Source organism: Bos indicus x Bos taurus, chromosome 23 (genome assembly GCF_003369695.1).
Source record: "Bos indicus x Bos taurus breed Angus x Brahman F1 hybrid chromosome 23, Bos_hybrid_MaternalHap_v2.0, whole genome shotgun sequence".
NCBI lineage: Eukaryota > Metazoa > Chordata > Mammalia > Artiodactyla > Bovidae > Bos > Bos indicus x Bos taurus.
In genome coordinates this window covers 15911705-15926063 of record NC_040098.1, presented here as the reverse complement: position 1 = coordinate 15926063, position 14359 = coordinate 15911705, and the positions used below count along the sequence as shown (strand labels likewise).

Here is a 14359-nt window from a genome sequence, read left to right as displayed (position 1 = left end):
GCCAACAAAGGTCCGTCTAGTCAAGGCTATGGTTTTTCCAGTGATCATGTATGGATGTGAGAGTTGGACTGTGAAGAAAGCTGAGCACCAAAGAATTGATGCTTTTGAACTGTGGTGTTGGAGAAGACTCTTGAGAGTTCCTTGGACTGCAAGGAGATCCAACCAGTCCATTCTAAAGGAGATCAGTAGTGGGATATCTTTGGAAGGAATGATGCTGAAGCTGAAACTCCAGTACTTTGGCCACCTCATGTGAAGAGTTGACTCACTGGAAAAGACTCTGATGCTGGGAGGAATTGGGGGCAGGAGGAGAAGGGGACGACAGAGGATGAGATGGCTGGATGGCATCACCGACTCGATGGACGTGAGTCTGAGTGAACTCTGGGAGTTGGTGATGGACAGGGAGGCCTGGCATGCTGCGATTCATGGGGTCGCAAAGAGTTAGACACGGCTGAGCGACTGAACTGAACTGAACTGAATACTGGATTAGGCTGGGCCCTAAATCCAATGACTGGTGTCCTTGTAAGAAGACAGTAGGGTTGACATAGGAGAGGTTTGCTGTGTGATGACAAGGGCAGAGCTTGGGGCATAACCCCTAAGTCTCTATTTAGCCCTACAGCAGATGGGGATCCCAAGCAGGGGAAGGTAAAAGAATGCAGGAAAAGACTGCTCTGATGTCAGAGTTCTGCCTGGGAGGGGGTCGGGGGCACATCATTCCTTCAAGGCAGGAAGCTGTTTCTTCAGATCCAGGCCCTATAGCACCACAACAGTGCTTTAAGAGCAGAGGATGTCTGTCCTCTTCTTCCCTTAATTCAAGGTGTTTTGGAGTGAACCAGTAACCAAGCACAGCTGGGTCTACCTCTGAACCCAGTAGTTCTGTTTGGCATTTCCAGCTGGATTTGATCAGAAGGATAGAACTGCCCAGCAGTTGGGAACCTCAGACCAGATGTTCTCAGACCTCAGGGCCCAGTCCATGAAAATTTTCTCTGTATATCCTAATGCCCAGGAGTGTGGAGAGGCTCATGGCGATCTCACAGACACACAGACACACAGACACTCACACACACGTCTTGTTTGCTCATCTTGCATCGGATCAGATGGTTCTGTGTTGGATTATCTAAGAGTATCGTGTACCATGCCTTTTCTCAAGTCGCTTACTGTGCAGGGTATTCTTTGCCTAAAATGTTCATCAAGCACAGTCCTATGCCTCCTTCAAATCTCAGATCAGTTAAACTTTCCTGGGGCCCCTCAGACAGAACTGTCACCCCTCCTCTGTGCCCCAGGGCACTGGATGCCCACCTCCATTTAGTGCCCATCACACTGCAGTTCTGGGACTCCACAGCCTCAGGGATGGCACCATGGCCCTTCCATAGAACTGGAGTGGAGTGGCAGGTAGGTCATCTTTGTTGAATAAACAAATGAATGAACTCATGCACGTGTTACACCTTCCACGCCTCTGCTCAAAACCCTGCAATGATTCCCTACTCCACTCAGAGGAAAACCCTGGGGTCTTTAGAGGACTGTGGGCCCCGTCATACCTGCCCCATGAGCCCCTGAAGCCACCTCCTTCTCTCTCACTGTTATTCTCTCTACTCCAGCCACACTGGCCTCACTATTTACCATTTTTCTTGCATCCACAACAATAAATAAAATACACTGTTTTGCTTTTTTTTTTTTCCTTTGGGCTGCATGGCTTATAGGATCTTAGTTCTCCAAGCAGGGATGGAACCCAGGCCCCCTGCAGTGGAAGCACAGAGTCCTAACCACTGGGCAGCCAGGGAATTCTGTTTTGCACACTTTTATGAATATCTTATAAGTAAAGATTTTGTGCAAATCCTTCTGCTATTCTCTTGATCAGCTTTATAATCCTCAGATTTGTTCATTTATTTTCACTCTTGTATTTCAATGTATAATTACAATGTATTTTTAAAGATATTCTCCTGATGTTGCTTTTATTGGTGGGTTTTTATTTCATGTCCAAACAGGGCCACCATGAACATTTTGTCCAGGTGTCCTGGGGCACATGTTACCTGCAGGAGGGTCATAGGCATGCACATCCACCACATGCCTTTTCACATTTGGTGCCTTTCTATATGAGCCTGGACCCTCTTCTTCACTGTCCTCTTCTCTGCCAAACTTGAGACCAGCTCATACCACATCTTCTTGGAGAATCTTCCTCCCCAAGTCTCTACGCTAGAACTTTGCGCTGCCACTGAAATACTGCTCTGTGCTGGTCTCAGCCCATCAAGAATCAGTATTGTGGTTGGACGGGTGCTTCTGGGTCTTACTATGCTTGCAAGATGCCCTTCAGTGATAACCATCAGGAAGCCTTGAAAAAATAAGGATTTGTTACTTACAGGACCTGGAAATTGCATTGCACACTTGGGGCCACACAGTGAGGTCATGGGAGGGGCAGGGGTGGAGAACACACGTGGGGCCTGAGGTTTGGCTTCTTTTGGGGTTGAGGGTGGGGGCCTAGGGTTGTGCAGGCACACTATTGGTGAATTTAAAGCTTAAGAGCAGGAATCTAAAGCACAGGAAGAGGAAAAACAAGCGGCCCAAATGGTCAAAATCAACTGAGATGTCAAAAACACACGTGTCTCAGAGCAGGGAGGAGGCCAGGCTGTGTATGTAGTTGTGAGGCTGGCTGTTTATTTGAGATCACCATCTTTGAAGTGGATGCCTCTTTGAAGAGGATGTTTCAACAATCAAAGCTTGAGTCAGGCACTGCTTTACAAAGAAAGAAAGAAAGAAAAAAAAAACCTGTTAGGGTTTACTGCAAATACCTCTCACTCGGAACGTTAATGATAGTGATGCCTCTCTTAAGCACCTCTGCCAGACTACGGTAAACCCTGCTCCCCTCTGTGATACACGCTGATCAGCACCTGAGACCGCCTGAGCCCATCTGCCTGGGAGGCTACCTTCTGGTTCTGCCTGCTGAGCTACACACTTAACCAGGAGTTGGTTGTGTTTGCTCCCAAGCCCACTTAGGCTAATTCTACTTGTTAAGTAGTTACAGGAATTAATCAAGTGTGACACGAACCAATGAAATGCACATGTGAGGGGAGGGAGCGCTGTTTGTTGAAAGCTTCAGAAAGACATACCAAGAAACTGATGCATGGAGTTTGAATGAGCTGACTTTAATGAAATGCTGTTATCTAGTCACATCTGTGTTCCCCCACCACAAGAGTGAACTTGAAGGCAGAGACTCATCTTTCCGCCTTGAGTTCCAGCCCAAGGCCCATGACAGAGTAGGAGTATATAAATGTAGGTTGATCAAAAAATAAATGAAGAAACAAATGTTGAAATTTTAAAAGGGAAAATAAGACTATTTACACGTGAGTCATGAAAACAAACTGCTGGGAAATTAGATGCTGGTGAAACAACTATAGATTAGAAAAAGACCGATAAAAGTCTGGAAGGATTCTGCCCTTGGATTGCTTTAACAAGGGTCCTTAAATTTTTGCTCCAACTGAAAGAGAAAGAAACTGGCGAAATCATAGTCTCCACATGATGGATGTTGTTTATGCCTGAAAGATGAGGTGGAACTTCAGCTAACAGTCCCACACTCTGAGAAAAGGGCTTGGCTTCCTTACTGAATAAGAGGAGAGTTAGTACATTCATATGTTTTAAGATTAAAAAGGAAGTGTATTGGTTGGTTTTAGCAGGAAAAAAATGGCATGCTTAAATGAGATGCTTTGAAGAGAGTTTAATAAAAGGACTGTTTATAAAACTGTGAGCAGAAATTAGGGAAACCACGAAGGAGAGAGCCAGAGGTTAGGGGAATCCAGGGTTCCTCTGGATAGCAGCTGAGTTTGGGGTTAAGAAAAGGGAGCTGGGGAATAATACTGTTGACAGAAAAAAATGCACAGCGTGAGTTGCCAGTTAAGTTTTATTTGGGGCAAAGTGAGGACTGCAGCCTGGAGGGCAGAACCTCAGATAGCTCTGAGAAGCTGCTCCAGAGAGGCGGGGGGAAGATCGCTGTATATGTGATTTTGGAGAAGGGGGAGGACATGCAATTAACCACATTATTTTTTGCAGGAAGTTTCTGCTAGTCATAAGGAGCAGTTGTCACCATGAAGGATTTTAGTGTTTTCTAGATCTGAGGAGATACAAAAATTGGGCTCATAAAATCAGCTCCTAATATCTAACAATCTGAAGGCTTGTTCTGCCAGTTCCCCCACCACCCCAAACACACTGCCTCATTTCTGCTCTCTACTCTGAGCTCCTTTCAGGGGTTGTCATGAACTCCTTAATGCAAAATTCAGACTGAAATTGAAGAAAGTAGGGAAAACCCCTAGGCCATTCAGATGTGACCTAAATCAAACCCCTTATGATTACACAGTGGAAGTGACAGATTCAAGGGATTAGATCTGATAGAATGCCTGAAGATCTATGGACAGAAGATCATAACATAGCACAGGAGGCGGTGATCAAAACCATCCCCAAGGAAAAAAAATGCAAAAAGGCAAAAAGGTTGTCTGAGGAAGACTTACAAACAGTTGAGAAAAGAAAAGACGAAAAAGCAAAGGAGAAAAGGAAAGCTATACCCATCTGAATGCAGAGTTTCAAAGAATAGCAAGGAGAGATAAGAAAGCCTTCCTCAGTGATCAGTTCAAAGAAATAGAGGAAAACAACAGAATGGGAAAGACTAGAGATCTCTAGAAAGACTAGAGATTTTCTTTTCTCAAGAAAATTAGAGATACCAAGGGCATATTTCATGCAAAGATGGGCACAATAAAGGACAGAAATGGTATGGACCTAACAGAAGCAGAAGATATTAAGAAGAGGTGGCAAGAATACACAGAAGAACTATACAAAAAAGATCTTTGTGAACCAGATAACCACGATGGTGTGATCACTCACCTAGAGCCAGACATCCTGGAATGCAAAGTCAAGTGGGCCTTAGGAAGCATCACTATGAATAAAGCTAGTGGAGTTGATGGAATTCCAGCTGAGATATTTCAAATCCTAAAATTGCTACTGCTAAAGTGCTGCACTCAATATGCCAGCAAATTTGGAAAACTCAGCAGTGGCCACAGGACTGGAAAAGGTCAGTTTTCATTCCAATCCCAAAGAAGGGCAATGCCAAAGAATGCTCAAACTACCACACAATTGTACTCATCTTACACACTAGCAAAATAATGCTCAAAATTCTCCAAGCCAGGCTTCAACAGTACATGAACTGAGAACTTCCAGATGTTCAAGCTGAATTTAGAAAAGGCAGAGGAACCAGAGATCAAACTGCCAACATCCGCTGCATCATAGAAAAAGCAAGAGAATTCCAGAAAAACATCTACTTCTGCTTTATTGACTACACCTAAGCCTTTGACTGTATGGATCACAACAAACTGGAAAATTCCTAAAGAGATGGGAATACCAGACCACCTAACCTGCCTCCTGCTAAATCTGTATGCAGGTCAAGAAGCAACATTTAGAACTGGACACGGAGCAACAAACTGGTTCCAAACTGGGAAAGGAGTACGTCAAGGCTCTATATTATCACTCTGCTTATTTAACTTATATGTACATCATGCAAAATGCTGGTTTGGATGAAGCACAAACTGGAATCAAGATCCCTGGGAGAAATATCAGTAACTTCAGTTATGCAGATGACACCACCCTTATGGCAGAAAGTGAAGAGGAACTAAAGAGTCTCGATGAAAGTGAAAGAGGAGAGTGAAAAAGCTGGCTTAAAACTCAACATTCAAAAAACTAAGATCATGGTATCTGGTCCCATCAGTTCATGGCAAATAGATGGGGAAACAGTGAGAGACTTATTTTCTTGGGCTCCAAAATTAATGAAGATGGTGACTGCAGCCATAAAATTAAAAGTCACTTGCTCCTTGTCAGAAAAGCTGTGACCAACCTAGACAGCATATTAAAAACCAAAGACATTACTTTGCCAACAAAGGTCTATATAGTTAAAGCTTTGGTTTTTCCAGTGGTCATGTATGGATGTGAGAGTTGGACTATAAAGAAAGCTGAGCGTGAAGAATTGATGCTTTTGAACTATGGTGTTGGAGAAGACTCTTGAGAGTCCCTTGGACTGCAAGGAGATTAAACCAGTCAATTATGAAGGAAATCAGTCTTGAATATTCATTGGAAGGACTGATGCTGAAGCTGAAACTTCAATACTTTGGCCACATGATGCAAAGAACTGAGTCATTAGAAAAGACCCTGATGCTGGGAAAGATTGAAGGCAGGAGAAGAAGGGGACGATAGAGGACGAGATGGTTGAATGGCATCACTGACTCAATGGACATGAGTTTGAGCAAGCTCTGGGAGTTGGTGAAGGACAGGGAAGCCTGGTGTGTGGTAGTCCTTGGGGTCACAAAAAGTCGGACACGACTGAGCGACTGAACAACAACAGCAACACATGATCTAATCCTTGTAGAGGTAGATGGCAAGTGCCAATCTGTTGTTAATAATACCTGGTTTCTCATACCTCTCTCCCTCCAATTGCCTGCCAGTGTCTCCTATTGGCCAAACCCAGTAGAGAGAAAGAAGGCAAAGGAACCCAGTGATATAGTTTATGCAGGTAAAACTTCTAGGGTGGGCAGCAGATGGAGAATGGAGAACAGTGGATTGAGGGTCAAATGGAAGACATCCAACATAGTATCATTTTTTAAAACGCATTTCTCCCCTTGATATTTTCAATTTGTTGGCACAGGATGACTCCCAGTCTTGCCAGATTGGAAGGCTTCTACTTTAATTGTTTACATATTTATCGCCTATGCTAGATGGTGAATACCTCGAGGCAGGGATCCTGTTCTGGGTATGTTTGGATTTCCAAGCCTGGCCCAGGGTTTGACATGTAGAAGAGGCTCAATTATTCATTGAATACGTGCTGGTGACACTGTAAGAAAAATTATTTGTCAAAAAATCAGTAATCTGCATGCTTATTCATTCAACAAATGTTTATTGAGTGACTAATATATGTCAAGTACTGCCGTAAACCAAGACAACAAGGCTACAGTCTAGAGGGGAAGGAAGTCAACAATTCTTTCACTCATTCAACAAACATTGATTGACCAACTATATGCTAGGCACTGTTAAGCCATGAACAAGACAGGTCTGTGTCCACAGTGAACTTCTGTTTGAATGGGCATGTGCTCTCTTTAGGCTTCCCTGATAGCTCAGTTGGTAAAAGAATCTGCCTGCAATTCAGGAGACTCCAGTTTGATTCCTGGGTCAGAAAGATCTGCTGGAGAAGGGATAGGCTACCCACTCCAGTATTCTTGAGGTTCCCTTGTGGCTCAGCTGGTAAAGAATCTGCCTGCAATGTGGAAGACCTGGGTTCAATCCCTGGGTTGGAAAGATCCCCTGAAAAAGGGAAAGGCTACAAACTCCAGTATTCTGGCCTAGAAAATTCTATGGACTGTATAGTCCAGGGGGTTGCAAAGAGTCAGACATGTGCTGTCCTTAAGAAGCCATCATTAAACCTGGAGGGAAGCGAATGGACACTGCTTTTTAAAAAGTTAATGAGGTCCATGGCTTCAGATAGATGAAAGGCAAGCAGGATGCCATTTTAGGTCATGGAAAGACAATCCCTGGGGCTGGAGGAAAGCCAGAGCTTGGGGAGAATGTCCTTACAGGGCAGGGGTGTCCTTGTTAAATACATCTGATCCCCTGGTGTTGGATGGTTGGGATGGATTCCAAGTAAGAAGATCTGAGCTCTTCACACTTCTCCCGTAGCAGGGCTTTACATGGAAGGTCTTCAATTAATTTCCGTGGAATTAAGTAGACTCTTAGCAGCTTTTTACCAAGATGTAGGCTTTGCAGAAGCCAGGCTTGGGCGAGGAAGGGCTAGCCGGCAGCCTGAGGGAGCCATGGCAGGGGAAGGGGGATAGCATTGCCTTGTGTAGATGCTTGGGATTAATTTAGAGCTATGTGTCACTTGGCTCTGTGTGCTGGAGCCAGTCTTTTCTGGGAAGCTAGAGGGGATCAAACGTAGCTCATCATATTAACATTCCCCAACTCCTACCCTCCTGAGCTTTGGGAGTTTCAAGTCCTCTGTTGTGTAAACACCAAATTTCTGGGGAAATGGTATTTCTCAGGGGATGGAAAGATGGACTCTCATGTTACATGCCTCCCATCTTAGTGTGAGGCTCTTGGAATCAGCTGAGTGCAAGAAGCTCGTAGGGTCCTTTTCAGTGTGGCTACTGCCCCTTTGAAAACATTTCTCCCTCCCAGGACTTTGGCCGCCGCAGACAGGTTGCCCCCTGTAACTAGGCATCCTTGGCCATCAAAGGAACAGCTGAAAATCTGCAGGATTGGCCTTCAGCACGGGTCTTTGGAGACAGCTGCTTACCTAGTGTGTCTTTGCAGGCTCCAGGGGAGGGATTTTCTCCCCTACGCACGTCCCAAAATACCTCCTCTATCAGGCTTTTGATGTCTGGGATTGCTTTCCTGTGGACAAAGCCTTCCATTCCACAATGAAGGCCCCCGAAATAGAAGTGAATGCACTTGTGTTTGGCATTGCCCACAACAAGCTGTTCTTGGCCACGCGCTCCTGCTCGTGCTGTTCCCGCTGCCAGGAATATCCTCCCGCGCCCTCATTTCCCTTGCCCTGGTCCTTTAAGAGCCAGTTCAAACGTTTCTTGCCCTAGGGGATGTTATAATTGTTTTCTCTAGATGACAAGCAACAGGCATACTCAGACTTGTTCAAACACAGGCTGGTGGTGTGGCAAGGATAAAAGCAGAAATGATAAGGAGGATTGGACTCCTGGACCTTCAGGAGGAGGAGACCTAACTCCTACAGTTCGTCTGCTCCACAAGCCTGGGTGTAAGTGCTTGAGTGTAGGGACTATACTTTATCCTTGTTGGAAACCTCAGACCTAGCCGGGAGCCCAGTACCTAGGATGTATCCAATAGCTTTTTTTTTGGATGGGGAGGGTACCTTTTTTTTTTTTTTTTTTGATGTGGACCATTTTTAAAATCTTTGTTGAATTTGTTTTATGTTTTTTTTTTTTTTTTTCGCCTGCAAGGCATGTGGGATCTTAGCTCTCCAACCAGAGATGGAACCCACAGCCCCTGTATTGGAAGAGTGAAATCTTAGCCACTAGATCACCAGGGAAGTCCCCCAATAGTTGTTTTTGAATAAATGAATGAACAAATAAACGAATCCTAAGTATGGGCTTCCCAGGTGGCTCGGTGGCTAAAGAATCTGCCCGCAATGCAGGAGACACTGGTTTGACCCCTGGGTTAGGAAGATCCTCTGGAGGAGGGCATGGCAACCCACTCTGGGATTCTTGCCTGGAGAATGAGGGTTACAGCCCATGGGGTTGCAGAGTCGAACACAACCGAAGTGACTGAGCACGCATGGGCAGAAGATATCGGCTTTGTTTTCAAGGTACTTATGGTCTAGTTGGGGAACTAATCAATGAAATGAAATAATACTAAGAAATAGGGCAAAACAGTGGTTAAGACATGACTCAAAGCTTGCAAGATGAATACAACAAAGATGCCTTAAGGGCAAGGAGATTTAGTTAGCAAGTAGCCCTGAGAAAGGCTTTAATTCACACTAGCACATCACTGACTGGTGCTAGACTTCCTCTGAGTGCAGACTTTTCGAAGAACATTAGAGTGAACATTGAACTAGAGTACAGTTTCATATTGGGCTCCACAGAGGATGGCCAGGGACGGTGCTAGGAAAGGCAGGAGGTGCACAGGCACAAATCTCAGGCGGAGATCAATCTCAGGTGACCTTGAGAGTTGGCTGAGAGCTGGCTTCCTACATTGGGGGTGCATTAGATGATACCATCCAGACTCCCTTGCGGCCCATGAGCAACACTGGGCGGTGGATCAGTGATCCCCATTGGTCTAATTGGATTGGTGGAGCCAACAGAAAGACCAGGACTGTACCCTGTGTTTGCTGAGTTACTGCCAGCTGCTCAGTTTAGTTCAGTTGTTCCGTGTTTGACTCTCTGTGACCCCATGGGCTGCAGCTTGCCAGGCTTGCCAGCTGCTGGTGGTGAATACATGAGAAGTCCCCTGGGTGGACTTCAGGACTCCACAGTGAACCAAGAGAATTACCCTGATGCGTCCTAGATTTACAGACTTAAATTAAAGGCCAAGAAGAAAGAGATCTTTGCAGTTCTCTGTTTTGGAGCCTGCCCTTGGGGTGAGTCCAGTACCATCCCTCTTCTGTTTGGATGTGTTTCTCTGAAACTTCTCACCAAATGTGTTGCACTTGGACAGGCTCTGCCAAGTTGCCAAGGATAAGCAAGGGACAGTTGTGGGGGATTCCTAGGGTCTTTCTCCCATGTTTACTGTTCATCCCATGTATGTGGACCTTCATCTTTTATTTTTTTAAAAAAATATTTGTTTGTTTATCTGGCTGTTCTGAGTCTTAGTTTCAACATTCAGGATCTGGTGCTCTGACCAGGGATTGAACCTAGGCCCCCTGCATTAGGAGCAGAGTCTTAGCCACTGGACCACCAGGAAAGTCCCATAGACAATCATCTATTCTTGTACTTGAAATAGAGTAAGTAGCAACCTAACTGAACCCACTAAGCCCAAACCCCTCAGAGAGAAAAAGCAGCCTCAGAAAAAGTCATCTTTCTCCATATTTGTGCAGCAGCTTATGTTTACCTGTTTCCCCACATAAACTTGCACTCTTTGTGTGTGTGTGCATTTCACTGACTAGTCAGCCCTCATGGAGGGCTTATCAGGCATGGGCAGTGCTCTGGCCATTAGAGAGTATGGGTTGGGCTCTGCTCCCTTGATAGTGACTTAAACTACACAGACATTCATTATCTCATGAAATAAGAAAAAGCCCAGGGGTCTCCTGGGGTCTCCAGAAACTGGGGTCTCCAGAAGCTGCCGGCTTATCAGCACAGCAGTGTCACCGAGGACCCAGGCTCTTGCCACCCTCCTGCTCTGCTATTGGTGTATCAGTGATATCACCCATCAGATGGCGACGGTTTTCCGGCCCCCTGACAACATTCTGATGTCCAGAGCCAGAAGTAAGGCAGGTCAAGGGCCCTCACTTCTCACTCTCTCTTTTTTGGATGTTAAGAGCAGGTTTATTCATAATTGCTAAAAACTTGGAAGCAAAAATTGATCTTCAGTAAATGAAAGGATAAGCAAGCTGTGGTACCTTTGGACAACAGAACGTAACTCAGTGAATACAGGAAGATGCAGAGTAAAAAGGGGTGGTGCTCTCAGTTTTGGCCGTATTGGGCCTGGGGGCAGTGGGAGCTGTAAGCAGATGCACAAAGTTTGAAGCTCAGGAAAGAGACCTGGGCTGAAGATAGCAGATTCAGGAGTGATCAACACAGAGGAAGCAGAGAAATACTTGAGGGAGACAAAATCATCTCAGGAAAACAGACATAGGAGCCAGGGACAGAGCTGCAGCCCTGAGCATCCGTGGACTGCCCTTTGCTGCTTCGTTTGGGCGCTTTGTTGGGCTGGGTGAGGGTTCAAGGATTGTCACCAGGCAGGGATTTTCCTTGATGATCACACTTGCAGAGACAGTTTAACACGTACCCTGATGTGTGGATTTCTACATGCCCCCTAGGTTACTCAAATTTGCAAGACCTGATGTAGAGTGACAAGCTCCATCGGGCTGAAGATGGAGCCCCGTGGAGCCCCAACATTTAGGGACCAGTGGAGACAGAGAGAAGCTTGAGGGGGAGATTGAAAAGAACATGGGAGAGGGAGGAGGGAACACGCAAGAACATCCCAGGACTCAGGAGAGGTCATGGAGCTCAATCTGTTTTGAAGGCATGTTACATATTTCTCTTCTGTCCCAGCAGAGTGCCACTGCCACGTATATGATATAGACCTACTTCTCCACATTAAATTAAAAGCAAGGGTCAGGCATTCAGAGTGGAGAGGATAGGGAAGCACGTTATCTTCCTGTTGTGCCCTGCAGGTGGGGTTAACATCACAGCGTCTGTAACCACAGAGCTGGGGTTGAGGTCTGGCTAGCTGTGTGACAATGGGCAGCTTACTCAGTGACTCTGGGCCTCAGTTATTTTGTCTGTGAGACAGAAGCTTTAATCCCTAAGCCAAGGGTGTATGGTGGGGTCAACGGCTTACTTTGTGCCCACAGGAAGCAAGTGCTCAGTAAGTGGTACCCAGTATGGGCCCCCAGGCTCTCATTCAGTACCCAGTACACGACTGGAGCTCAAATGTCATGTTTTGAATAAAAATGAGGACATAATTTTGCTGGTGGGAGAAAAAAAAGCAAACAAACTTAGAGCAGCATAGGGTTGCCAAGAACTAAGGGAGTGAGTTAGGACTAGGATATAAAAGATAAACAGATCGCATCCGCAGGGGAGCAGTTTTAGAAAGAAGCCAGCAAATGGACTTTCAGTAAAACAGCAGGCTGGCTGCAAGAGGCATGTTATTATGGAGAGATCCAGAAATCAGTAACATGCTCCAAGTCTAGGTTCTTCTATGTCTTTGCAATTTCCGGTTTTTCTGGAGCCTGCTTCCTTGAGCATCCTCCTGCTTTAGATGGTTGCCATGGTGGAAAGAACACAGCCACTGGGGTTAGGGAATTTCAGGTTCCAGTCTCAGTTCCATCACTTTCCCACCTGCGTCATCTTATAAAAGTTACTTAACATCTCTGGGCCTCAGTTTCCTCATCTGTAAAGCGAGGCTAACCCACTTCAACTGGTGACTGTGGAGTAACTGAGATCAGAGTACGTCACTCATAACACCCAGCACTTAATAGGTGAACAATTATTATTTTTGACTTGTTTTCCCTTACATCTTAAGTACAGTGGGTTCTTCTGCTCTCAAGTAAAGGGGCGTAAACTTCCCAGGTGGCTCAGTGGTAAAGAGTTTGTTTGCAGGGCAGGAGACACGGGTTTGATCTCTGGGTTGGGAAGATTCAGAGATCCAGGGCATGGCAACCCACACCAATATTCTTGCCTGGAGAATCCCATAGATAGAGAAGCCTGGCGGGCTACAGTCCACCAGGTCGCAAAGAGTCAGGCATGATTTGAGCATGCACACACAGAGGGGCTTGAAGGTGTGTCTTGACCAGTCAAGGGAGCCCACTGTAAGGAAAGGAGGATGTGGAAGGCGCTTGTCTTCTCTCCCAGGGCTGGGAGAAGGAGGCCCAGGCTCTGGGGCAGGGAAAGGCATGAGGAACCCCCCACCCCCTGCCCGCCGCCGCCACCCTCCACCCCAAAGTAGTGGTGACCACCGGCGACTAGTGGCCCCAGGGAGCCTGTGAAACTGGCACCTTACCTCTCCATTTCTAAAGCAAAGTCGTAACTCAGCCTCCGCCCCCAGCCTTCCTCCATGCCGCGTACCCCAGGGACTGGGGAGGGGAGGAGCCCTGAGTCTCTGGGGTATCAGGGCTCCATAACACCTCCTCTGCTGCCTCCTAGAGGGCACTTCCAGGATGGCCCCCCGGCCAAGCCCTCCTCCCAAGACACAAATGGCCTTGGCCCCTCTCGCTCCCCCTGGACTTGAGGTCAGTCCTAGAGTCTGAGGGTCTGGAGGGAAATCTCTCAGGGGGCTCCTCCCTTCTCCTCCCCTCCAAATATACCTGTAGCTTACAATGTAGCACACTCAGCAGTTCTCAGAAAACTTTCCCCTACCATAATGCAGGCAGGGGGGAGGGACTTGCACTCACAGAGAAGTGACCTGTGCAAGATGGGCAGGGCTGACGAGTGGTGGGACCAAGACCAGAACCTGGGAACTCCCAGTCCAGAGCCATTCTGTGCTCTGAAGTGACGAAGGCCCCTGTCCCATCCCTCTGGGCTGATGTTACAGGGTGGTTTGCTGGCAGTACGCGTGGATATGAACTTCCTCACAGTCCTCGGTGGCTGAGCTGGTAAAGAACCCACCTGCCAGCGCAGGAGACACGAGTTTTGATCCCTGAGTCAGATCTGGAGAAGGGAATGGCAACCCACTCCCAGTATTCTTGCCTGGAAAGTCCCACAGACAGAGAAGCCAGGGGGCTAGTCCATGGGGTCACAAAGAATCGGACACGGCTGAGCTCACGCACGTATGCAGGAGCCTGACTCAGGTTTTGGCGTTGTGGGGGGAGTCTGTCCCTTCTCCCCTATCCTTCCTCCCCCACACTCACTGCTTCCTTGAGTCCCCAAAAAGTGTCTGAAGGTCCGAACCCCACGCTCACCCCCTTACTCCCCTGCATGCCTCTGTCTGATACTCAAGTTCCAGGAAATGAAGCTGTTTCCCAGCCCATTTAATGGCATTGCCTGGAGCCCAAGGGCGCTGCACTTTCAGGGGACTTATTGTTGTACCCCTGCACACAGACAGCCTTCTCCCCTCTAACTGCATCTGCCCCAGCCCCAGCCCAGCTCCACTGGCAGCCTGAGAGTGTGTCTGTTACATCCATTACAGAGCAGGCAGAAGTCACTAGCACCGATTG

General features: G+C 46.8%; 1 long non-coding RNA gene across 1 annotated transcript; it reads right to left on the bottom strand.

Annotated features, from left to right (window-relative positions):
* Positions 1-2622: 2622 nt before the first annotated feature.
* Positions 2623-13290, bottom strand: LOC113882164. The gene is made up of 3 exons (XR_003508309.1): positions 13207-13290; positions 6752-6856; positions 2623-2724 (listed from the first exon to the last, which is right to left on the bottom strand). It is a non-coding gene; the product is annotated as an uncharacterized LOC113882164 (long non-coding RNA).
* Positions 13291-14359: the final 1069 nt, after the last annotated feature.